The sequence below is a fragment of the Leopardus geoffroyi genome, chromosome B3 (genome assembly GCF_018350155.1).
Source record: "Leopardus geoffroyi isolate Oge1 chromosome B3, O.geoffroyi_Oge1_pat1.0, whole genome shotgun sequence".
NCBI classification, from domain to species: Eukaryota; Metazoa; Chordata; class Mammalia; order Carnivora; family Felidae; genus Leopardus; species Leopardus geoffroyi.
The window spans coordinates 42,805,391-42,817,819 of NC_059337.1; positions in this window are offsets into that span (position 1 = coordinate 42,805,391).

Below are 12,429 nucleotides of genomic sequence, written 5' to 3' on the forward strand. Positions count from 1 at the left end.
TCTCTCTGCCCCTCCCCCGTTCATGCTCTGTCTCTCTCTGTTCCAAAAATAAATAAACGTTGAAAAAAAAATTTTTTTTTAAATAGTTCCTTTATTAAACGTACTTAAATTGCCCAGTATGAGTGTGCAGTCTGCTTCCTGGCTGGGTCCTGAATGGTTCACTGGTTTGCACCCACATTTTGGTGGAATGCTACGTAAGTAGCTTCCTATGAAAAAGTAGAAGTATGAGAATTAAAATTTTGTAGATTTTGTGGATACGGTGTTTGGCTAGACAACATCCACTCTACTCTAGATAATTAGTTCAAGACAACGATGCTAACTCCACCCTTGTATCAGTGACTAGTTCAAAAGCGAGCATGGGACCCAACCTCGGAAAATGAGATGTAAGGAGAAGTCTTTGGGCGGGGGATTCTGGTGAAAGTTTTCTTGTCTTTAATAGAGAATCACAAGCAGATACATAGTACCAACTTCCTCTTGATACTGATGTGCTTGGAATGCCTGTGTTTATCTTGCTAGATAGATAGAAGATAAAGTAGCTGAAAGATAAAGTCAATAGCAAGGATATGAGTGGAGGGATGGAAAGATCCCATGTCCTTGAGGTCATTGTTGAGCCAGTGAATTCGTGCATTCTGGAGCCAACCCTACCTCTACAATTCCTTTCTGCAGAATAATCTTTTTGAAAAGTTTTTTTAATTAAATTTAATTTTTTTTAATGTTTATTTTTGAAGCAGAGAGTGCAAGCAGAAGAGGGGCAGAGAGAGGGGGACAGAGGGTCTGAAGAAGGCTCTGTGCTGACAGCAGTGAGCCCAATACAGGGCTCAAACTCATGAACCACGAGGTCACAACCTGAGCTGAAGTCAGATGCTCAACAGACTGAGCCACCCGGGTACCCCTATTTTTTAAAATTTACATTCAAGTAGTTAACATACAGTGTAGTCTTGGCTTCAGGAGTAGAACCCAGTGATTCTTCTCTTACATATGACACCCAGTGCTCATCCCGGAAAGTGCCCTTCTTAATGCCCATCACCCATTTAACCCATCCCCCACCCACCCCCCCTTCCATCAACCATCAGTTTGTTCTCTGAATGGAGTCTCTTATGACTTGCCTCCCTCTCTGTTTTTATCTTATTTTTCCTTCCCTTCCCTTACGTTCATCTGTTGAGTTCTCAATCCCACATGTGAATGAAATCATATGATATCTGTCTTTCTCTGCCTGACTTATTTTGCTTAGCATAATACCCTCTAGCTCCGTCTATGTTATTGCAAATGGCAAGATTTCATTCTTTTTCATCACCGAGTAGTATTCCACTGTATAATCTAGCCTGAATCTCTGTTTCTGTAAATGACAGCTGATTTGTTGAATGTCTAAACTTGTCTTTATCTTCAAACTTTAATGATAGTTTAGTTATAAAATTCTAGACTGAAAATTATTTTCCATCCGTATACTGTAGTAGTTTCAGACAGACTCTGAAGTGGGATTTCCAAGGTTCAGATCCTGGCTCAGTCATTAACTAGCTGTGTCTCTAGACCAGTACCCCATGCATCAAAGATTGCCAGATTTAACAAATAAAAATGCAAGATGCCACGTTACACATAAATTATTTCTAATTGTCTATGCAATGTACACAGAGGTAAAAGAAAAGTGTTGCTTGGAGCATGTTGGAACTAAAAATTATTTTTTATCTATACCAAATATCTGATGTATCTAAATTATGTGCTTATTTAATTATATTTCCCTGATGATTTGGCTCTCCTCTAATGGATCTTTGTTTTGTAGAATTTGCTTATAAAATTCCTTACAGGCACAGTCTAAGTTCCACTGCTTTGTAAAATAGCTTCTACAGTGGTCACAGCTAACTCCTGATACTCTTTCGTCTACTAAACATTACTGAACATTAATGAGCAAACACACTCAGTATTTGCATTGTGAGTCAGCTTACTGAGCACATACTGGCATGTAGAGTTAATAACTCTGAGAACTGCTCTCCAAATTTGATTTGGTGAAACATACAATACTCCCTTTTCTGGTATAAGTTGCTTTTCCATTCTTCAGGATTGCATCAGATCTTTTGATGCATGACTTTTAAAAATGCTCACTGACAAAAAAAAAAAAAAAAGAGTATTGTCGTCAAATTTTATTTCATTCTTTAACACTGCACATGAAAATTTTCCTTGCTCCCATGCTGAAGAGTATTTAGTAACTCTATGAAAAATAATAAAATTCTTCAAGGGATTGAATCATTTTTAAAAAGAGTCATGGGGGGCGCCTGGGTGGCGCAGTCGGTTAAGCGTCAGACTTCAGCCAGGTCACGATCTCGCGGTCCGTGAGTTCGAGCCCCGCGTCAGGCTCTGGGCTGATGGCTCAGAGCCTGGAGCCTGTTTCCGATTCTGTGTCTCCCTCTCTCTCTGCCCCTCCCCCATTCACGCTCTGTCTCTCTCTGTCCCAAAAATAAATAAACGTTGAAAAAAAAATAAAAAAAAAAAAAAGAGTCATGGCAAGAAGAAGAATAATTAACCACTTCAAGTAGAAATTTTATATATACTTTTGCTTCTTTTAAGAACAGCATTGAGGGGCGCCTGGGTGGCGCAGTCGGTTAAGCTTCCGACTTCAGCCAGGTCACAATCTCGCGGTCCGTGAGTTCGAGCCCCGAGTCAGGCTCTGGGCTGATGGCTCAGAGCCTGGAGCCTGTTTCCGATTCTGTGTCTCCCTCTCTCTCTGCCCCTCCCCCGTTCATGCTCTGTCTCTCTCTGTTCCAAAAATAAATAAACGTTGGAAAAAAAAAAAATTAAAAAAAAAAAAAAAGAACAGCATTGACATTTAAATGGATCAATATTTTGCCAATATTTTCTTTAATGTATTTTAAATGCATTCAGCAATGGAGTTCTAAAATAAAGCTGTTAATTCTTCTTTCAGCATGCATAATCCTATTGCTAAAGAGATTGAAAGTTAAAAGCAAGAAATAAATAGGCTTCACACAGTGGATTTTTGGAGCCTTTTCTTTAGCTTTTAACTATTATTTCAGTGCTTGAAATAAACTGGCATTCTCACAACTAAATTTGTTAAGAGAGCCAAAGGAGTTTTGAATACTAGAGAATTGAAGAACACTGAATGACAACTGTGTCAGGGGTATGAAAGACCACCCCTACACTCAGAAATTTGCTAATAGAACTTACCAGACACCACATATAGTTGCACTCATTATTACGACGTATTATAGTGACATACTTAAAACTCTGAGATCCAGAGTCGCATGGCCTACTGACTGAGCCAGCCAGGCACCCTATAGTGACATACTAAGGATACACAGCCAGGTCATACAGGAAAAAGACACCAATGGAGGCTGGAAGAATCTGCGCACAGGCGGCCTTATTCTCTCTTCCTCTTATGGGGGCCACACAGAATGCACTCTTCCCCTAGAAGCATATATATAATATTTCTTCCCAGGAAGGCCACTGGTATCTCAGTGCCCAATGTTTTTGTTTTTTGTTTTTTATTTTTATTTTTTAATGCTTATTTCTTATTGAGACAGAGAGAGACGGAGTATGAACGGGGGAGGGTCAGAGAGAGGGAGACACAGAATCTGAAACAGGCTCTAGTCTCTGAGCTGTCAGCACAGAGCCCGACGCGGGGCTCAAACTCAGGGACCGCGAGATCATGACCTGAGCCACAGTTGGCTGCTTAACCGACTGAGCCACCCAGGCGCCCCCCGATGGTTTTTTGAAAGTGAATTTTTCCTTTAGAACAGTTTCAGATTTACAAAAAAAAAAAATTTACAAAGATGGTAAAGAGTCCTCATTCCCCCATATATCTATTCTCCTCTTTATTAACATCTTACACTGGTATGGTATATTTGTCACCACTAATGAACCAATATTGATACTCTCTTATTCACTGAAACTCATACTTTGTTCAAATTTACCTTAATTTTTTACCTGATGCCCATTTTCTGTTCAAGAATCTCATCCAAGATGCATTATATTTAGTTGTCAAGTCTCTTCAAGCCCTTCTTGACTGAAAGTGTCTCAGGCTTTCCTTGTGTATTGATCCAATTATTTTTTTAATTCGTGGTGGTTACTTTCTGGACTTGGGACTTTGGTTAAAGGATAGTTTTCCCAATGAATAAATTATGAGAATAAAAGGCACCACACAGGGAATATAGTCAATGATACTGTCATGCAGTCTGTGGTGACAGATGGTGGCTGCACTTGTGGCGAACATAGGACGACGTATGCAGAGGTTGAAACACTATGTCGTGCACCTGAAACTAATGTAATAACATTGTAAGTCAACTCTACTCAAACATTTTTTTATTTTTTTATTTATTTATTTTTTTCAACGTTTATTTATTTTTGGGACAGAGAGAGACAGAGCATGAATGGGGGAGGGGCAGAGAGAGAGAGGGAGACACAGAATCGGAAACAGGCTCCAGGCTCCGAGCCATCAGCCCAGAGCCCGACGCGGGGCTCGAACTCACGGACCGCGAGATCGTGACCTGGCTGAAGTCGGACGCTTAACCGACTGCGCCACCCAGGCGCCCCTCAAACATTTTTTTAAATAAAAAGAATAGTTTTTTTTCCCTTTCATGAATATGGAAAATAAGTGCTTTACTTGTTCCCCTCTTTTGGTCTTCCTTTAGCTAAGCCGGTAGGAGAGACCATAAGGAAATGTCCATCTCTTTGTTTGGGGTGAGAGGAGGTGTATGATTTTAGTTGGTGTTACCATTTAAGTGATGCACACGCCAATAACTGGCAGAAAAGAAAAGCTTTCATTGCTAAAATTTGTAATTTATTGAAAAAAGCTGAATATAAGACATTTAGGATATTCTGACAAGGTCAACATAGGATCTGAGATAAAATCATTAAATATAAGGACATATTCTGCATATTCAGGACATCTGGGAACCCTACCTTGGGGTGACCACCTCGGACCTTCCTCTGGCCCGGGTGAGGCTTGCTGCAACCCTAAAGATGGAGACAGCCTGGGATGCAGGGGATGGGTGGCCAGCCCCGGGGCCTCCAGTGATGGTAGACTTCCTCCTTTCATCTGGATTCTGGCCCTGGTAGGAACCTTGCTGGTACCCATGGGCTCTTAATATTTTCCATTCCTGGCTGTTTTACAACAATTCACCTCACCAAACGGTGCACCTTTCCAGTGAGAGGAACCCAGGGCTGGTGAGTGGAGGTGGCCCACTGCATTCTGGGCTCAGGGGAGCCCCAGCCCAGTGCTTTGAGAAAGAGGTGACAGAAATGTCTTCCCAGCCAAAGGAGACAAGCTCCCTGGCCAGTCTGAGGCCTCACGGTCCCACAGGAAGCCTGGATCCACAGCAAGCAGGGGGACACCTTCTTGGTTCTATGTGGGACTCCAGCCCCATCCCTTCTAGTTGCCTTTACCTCGCTGAGCCCTACTGGCCCCTCTGCACAGTGAGGATGATGACAGTGCCCATCTTTCAGGGTCCTTGTGAGGCTTGAAAGCTGCACATTTGGGTCATGCAGGGAGCTTTAAAACACACCCGGCCCATGCCCATCAGAGATGCTGATTTAAGGATATGGGTGCAGCCTGGACATCAGTATTTTTTAAAAGCTCTCGGTGATTCACTCCAGCCACAGCTGGGAACCACTTGCTTGGATGGGAAAGCACTGTCCTGGGGACTCGTTACAGGTACAACTGCTACTTTGATGAGCAAGGGCACCACACCGCCCATTTTCTCGAACATGCAATCGCATGGATGCCTGAAATCCCCTGACAGAGTAAAGGGAAAAGCACTTTGAAAAGGCAGGTGAGGAGTCCTGCAGGTTTACTCTGTGCCTTTCCAAGTCCACCCTGCCCACAGACAGATGCCTCTGAGCCACCAGCCCGTTCTCACGCTGGAGCCCCACAGACCTGCCCTAGTGACCCCTCTGCTGGGTGGGCCAGGCCCACCCCAGAGGGACTCAGGCCTGTGGCTCCCTCCCAGACACAGGCCCTGAACCCGAGAGTGGGACCGTGAGGTGGAGGTGACCCTGCTCCCATCACCCCTCACTGCATGTTGGGGTAAAGGGCAGCTGTCACTACAGAATTAACTGGGAGAGAGGCAGTGCCCCAAACTGGGGAGGAGAGGATGTTCAGGGGCCCGGTGGGGAGAGTGACATCTGCTTTCTTCACCCGCAGAAGGTTCCACAGCCCAGAGGAAGAGAACAGCTGGAGAGCTGGGCCCCTCAAGGAAAGCAAGTGGGGAGCAGCACATCTTCTCACGGTGACCCACCCCCCAGGCCACCCCTTAGCGGCATATCCCAGAGTTAGTCTGGTCTTGGACACAGGAGGAGAGAACAGGTTCTCCCCAGGGGGGCAGCACAGCCCCCGCCTGAGGAGCTTCAGCCAAAGTCCAGGCCCCCAGCAGAGGCCAGAGCCCACAGCCTAGCTAGGCCTGAGGTTCTACAACAGGGCAATGAACAGGCCTGGGCCTGGGGGCTAGGGTCCCCAAGGGAGACTTCACCAGGGGAGGTGGCTGGTTTTCCTCAGGCGCTCGCTGGAAAACGGTTCTTCTGAGGTTTACTCGCTGTCCTGTGCCCCCGGCTCCTGGCCAGGGTAGGGAAGGAGAGGGAGGGAGAGGAAGGGGGTGCTGTGTGGGGGCTTCATACCCTTATGAGGGTGACTTGTAGTTATGAATTCGCAAAGGAGATTTTATTTCCCCTTGAAAGTAGCAATTTAAGGTAGGTACTTTTCTTTGCAGTCTGTTGGGAAGTAACGGTGCCTTTTATGCCATTTGTCTATTTACTGAGCGTATAATCCTTTTAGGTCCCAATCTTTTGGGGAGAGGGGGGATAGGGTTTTGTTAGATCTTCCACCTTGAGTGTCCTGGTTTCTCTCCTGTCACCTCACCTCCATGAATCTGTGAAAACTGAAGTTCAAGTTCACTTTCAAGACTGGGAGGTGTATCACTGATTGGCTGACTTTACAAAAGTCCTTACGATAAAAGCTAGTTTCGAGGCTTAGATTATCTCTCCAGATTCTTGGGTTTGGGGCCTGAGTAGTTCTTATTTTCTTCCCAGCTCATCAGTGTATTTAAGAAAATTTAAAAAAAAATTCAGAATTTATTTTCAGGAGGAAGCTTATTCAGGGTACTTAGTCTAGTTTACCACCAAAAATGGAAGTATTCCCAGTTTCTTAATCTAGAAGTTGGGATAGCTGGACTGGAAAAGAAGGTCCTAACATTTTGGGGACAGAGTCTTGAAGACTTGAAAGAAGATAGGGTCTGGGGACTGACTCTCTTTCCAGGAAAATGTATATGCACATACACACAATGTGTGCACGTGTGTTCCCTTGAAGGTGTTCGTGGGCTCAGGGTTAAGAACTCACAAGCCAACTGTTCTCTTGAGATCCCTGCCGGGACCGACTTTCCATAGCCTTGCAGTGTTCTCTGTGGGGTTGAGGGCAGAGACTTTCCATGTCTCTTCCTGATAGGTCTGAAGAGCCCGACTTTTGTTTCTGGCTCAGAGTTTCCAGCACCTTCAGGACCTGCTGGGGAAGGAATCTGCAGGCTAAAGGCTCACGCAGAGCTGGAGCAAAACAGAGCTTGTCATTCATTCCCAAAAGATTTACTGAACTTGTTCTAATGACCTATTGCTGTAAAACAAACTGCCCCCAAACTTAATGAGTTGAACCAGAACAATTATTTTTATCTTTCATGGTTCTATTGGTGGCAGGGCTCAGCTAGATGGTTTTCACCTAGGATTTTTCATGTGGTTGCAGTCACACAGTGGCTGGGGCTGGAGTCGTCTCGAAGACTTAGCATGACGGCTAGACATTGATATCGTCGGCTAGAATCTCAGCTGGAGTTGTTAGTTGGAACCCCTCATGTGGCCCAGGATTCCCCACAGCAGGGTGGCTGGGTGAAGAGGGTAAGTATCCCAAGAAGTAGAAAGCTGGGTAGAAGTTCTATTACACTTTAGGACCTAGCCTTGGCAGATGCAGGACACTTCTTGATGGCAGAAAAATTAAAGAATATGCAGACACGTTTTAAAACTACCATCTACCCCTTCTGCACTAGACAGACACTGGACAGGGCACTCGGAACAGAGTGGCGAGTCATAGAAACCCTGCCCTGATGGTACATATGGTCTAGTGGTGAAAATAAATGCTACCAGATTATTACAAATAAGCACACAATTGTAAACATTGATGAACACAGGGAGCCATGAGAAATTATATCATACATTTGTATGATCTGAGCCAGAGACCCAAAGAAGAATTTCCTCAAAAAGAGACACAAACTGCCAGCAATTATTGTTTAGTTCTTAAAGTCTATCTCAAATCTGTCCACTCCTCTCCAATTCCACTGTCACAAAGCCACCAGCATCCCTCATGCAGACTATCACCCCAGGCTCCTGAGGACTCCCTGTTTCTATTCCTATCCCCAACTGTCCCTTCTCAGGCAGTCAGAATGTGTTAAAAAACACCCCAAGTCAGATCAGGTTGCATTTTTGTATGTCTTTATTGAGTTATAGTTGACGTACAATAAATCACGATTTTTAAGTGTAAGATTTGATGAGTATTAACATATGTACACACTCATGAAGCCATCACTACAATAAAGATAATGAACATACCCCCCAAATTACTCATGACCCTGTGCAATCTAACCCTCCCTCATCTCTAATCTCTAGGCAATCCCTAATCTTCCGTCACTACAGGCTTGTTTGCATTTTCTAGAATTTTGTATAAGTAGAATCGTAGAGTATGTGTTCTTTGGTATGGTTTAACGATTTCATTCTGTTATCAACAGTTGTTCCTTTTTATTGCTGACTAGTGTTCCTTTATATAGACCACACTGTGTTTCTTCATCTACTTTTGGTAGACATTTGGGTTATTTCCAGTTTTTAGTTGTTACAAATAAAACCGCTGTAGCATTCACATAGAAGACTTGTGTGGACATACGCCTTTCTTTCTTTTGGGCAAATACTGGACAGTGGAATGGCAGGGTCGTATGGTTGGTGTCATGTTTAGCTTTTTAAGGAATTGCCACAGTATCTCCCAAAATAGTTGTACTATTTTACCCTCCTACCTGAAGTGTCTGAGCTTTGCGATCGCCCTGCAGGCTCTCCAGCAGTGGAAACGGTCGGTCTTTTGCCTACTAGACTTTCTAATATAGGGGGGTAGCAGTGTCTCACTCTGCTTTTAATTTTCATTCCCCTGATAACTAATGACATCGAGCATCTTTTCATGTGCTTTTTGTCAAGTTCACACACAGGTGACAAAGCTAGGACTGGATGATTCAGCTTACAACGATACGAGCCACTCCTCAATTTAGATCATTACTTACATAGACAGTGAATAGAAGAGTCAGCCAAAAATGTCAGCTCCCCATGGGTCTTGCCCCACACAGCAGAAAGGAGGACATGGAGACAAAAGGTGCCAGATGGCCGCAATGTGACATGTGGGAATCCCTGTTGCTGAGGAGCCATTTCTGGATGACAGCTAAGAGGCTTTATATTCTGCAGCTCTATTCTGGGGTAGAGTTGGGGGGCAGAAAGCCAGATCAGAACCCAGGAGGAGAGGAGAAGCAGTCTCATGAAAGCTTCTCAGGGGAGACTGCCTTGAGCCCCTCACAAGCCTCCCATCCTCTTCTGTTATGGGAGGATCACGAGGCATTATGTCAAGATTCAGGCTGTGGTTCAAGCCTCTGTCTGTGGGGTCCACAGGGTCATGGCAAAGCTGTTCCCCAATGCTTATTTACCATTCATAGATCTTCTTTGATGAAGTGTCTGTTCGCATCCTTTGCCCACTTTTATTTTTAAATTATTTTTAAAGCTTTAATTCTGGTTAGTTAACATACAGTGTTATACTAGTTTCAGGTATGCAATATTGTGATTCAACACTTCCATACATCACTATCTCTTGCACACTTTTACAACTGGGTTGTTTGTCTTGGGGCACCTGGGTGGTTCATTCGGTTAAGTGCCCGACTCTTGATCTCGGTCAGGTCATGATCTCATGGTTTGTATCTGCACTGACAGTGTGGATCCTGCTTGGGATTCTCTCTTCCTCTCTCTCTGACCCTCCCCTGCTTGAGCTCTCTCTCAAAATAGATATATAAAATAAAATAAAATAAAATAAAATAACATAACATAACATAACATAATATAAAATAAAATAAAATAGGGTTGTTTGTCTTATTATTGAGTCGCAAAAGTACTTTAGTATTCTATATACAAGTCCTCGATTGGATGTTATATTTTGCAAATAATATTTCCCAGTAGGTGGCTTACATTTCTTGGCTTTCTTAGTGGTGTCTTTTGGAAAGTTCAGGTTTTACTTTTTGATGAAGTCTGGTTTATCAAACATTTTCTTTTATTGCTTGTGTTCTTTGTGACATAGCTAAGGAATCTGTGCCTGGCCCGAGGCCACAAAAGCTTTCTCCTGTGTTTTATTGTAGGTTCTAGAAATATTATGGTTTCAGTTCTGACATACAAGCTTGTGATACATTTTGAATTAATTTTTGTGTGTGATTTGAAATAAGAGTTTCATTATTTCCCCACATAGATATCTGGTTGTTCAGTGCCATTTCGGGAGAAGGTTTCCCTTTCCCTATTAGATTACCTTGGGAAATTTGTTGAACGTCAATTAACCACATACACATGGAACCACATCTATACTCTTTTCCATTCCATTGATCTGTATGATTATCTTTATGCCAATACCACACTGTCTTATTCACTGTGGCTTTATGCTAAATCTTGGAATCAGGCAGGGTAAAGTCCTCCAATTTTAGCCTTCATTTGAAAAACAATTTTGGCCATCCTGGATTGTCTGTTATTAATATGCTTTTTTTCAAAAAATAGTTGGTGGCTTTTCTTCTTTTTCTAAGTTGCCTGTCTATGCAGCAGTTTTCTACAGTTTGAGCAGAAGTCCTCCATGAAACTTTCTAGGCCCGATGCATTTTTGAAGGATAAGTAGTTGCTGTCTGACAATTTCCCGAAAAATTATCCATTTTCAAGTATGTTTACCTAGAGGTGAGAAAAAGAATCCCTTGTAATTCTAGTTATCATTTTTTTCCCATTGGTGGTTAATTGTCTTATTTGGGGAAGTATTTGTGCCCCTCTTTTTCCTTGACTAGGTTATATAATTTATTTTTCAAAGAGTTAATGTGCTTTAAAGTGTCATTTTTTAAAGAACTGACTTTTAGATTTATCCTTTTCCTGTTTTATGTAATATGCTTTTCCATTTTATTTATTTTTATGTATTTATTTTTTTTAGCAGGCTCTATGCCCAACATGGGGCTCAAACTCATAACCCCCAAATCAAGAGTCTCATGCTTCATTGACTGAGCCAGCCAGGTGCCCCAATGCTTTTCCATTTTAACCTTTATTAATGAATTACTTCTTTCTGCTTTCCAGATTTTTGAGCTGAATACATTAGATCATGTTAATTATTTTTTACTTAATAAAACAATTCACGGCCATGCATTTTATTCTGAGAAAGGTTTTTGCTGAATCCCATAGGTTATGATACTTGATGTTTTCATTGTTATTATTTTATGGATATTCTACAATTTTAGTATTCATTTCCTGTTGTACTCAAGAGGTAAGAAAGGTCTTTTACCTTTAATAAAGTGATCCTTTAAGAAATACTTTGGGGCCCCCGGGTGGCTCAGTCAATTAAGCGTCAGACTTCACCTCAGGTCATGATCCCCCAGTTTGTGGATTCGAGCCCCGGTCCGGCTCTGTGCTGACAGCCTGAAGCCTGCTTCAGATTCTCTGTCTCCCCCTCTCTCTGCCCCTTCCCTGCTCACACTCTGTGTCTCTCTGTCTCTCAATAATAAATAAACGTTTTTTTAAAAATTTTAAAAAAAGAAATACTTTAAGATACTTTTAAAAAGTGATAGTTTTTTCTATCTCTTTTAGTTTTGTTGATTATATCCAGAGAATATTGTCTATAATATTTTCAATACAACATTTCTACTTTGGGAAATCTACTGAGATTTTCTCTGTGGTATGAGAAATGGTCAATCTTATTAATGTTTCAAGGACCTTTAAAAAGGTGTAGTCTCTCTACATGAGCAGAGTATACCATCTATTAAGATTTACCTATCTTTTTTTTTTTTTTTTTCAACGTTTATTTATTTTTGGGACAGGGAGAGACAGAGCATGAACGGGGGAGGGGCAGAGAGAGAGGGAGACACAGAATCGGAAACAGGCTCCAGGCTCTGAGCCATCAGCCCAGAGCCTGACATGGGGCTCGAACTCCCGGACCGCGAGATCGTGACCTGGCTGAAGTCGGACGCTTAACCGACTGCGCCACCCAGGCGCCCCTACCTATCTTTAAGTTTAAAAACCAAGAAGGCATTTTTATGTTTAGTGGTAATATACTAGACCTTCGCCTCACAGCCCTTTAGAAATCATAAAGTTTTACCTATTTTTCCCTCACTTGCCTGTTTGCCTCTCTCTTTCTCT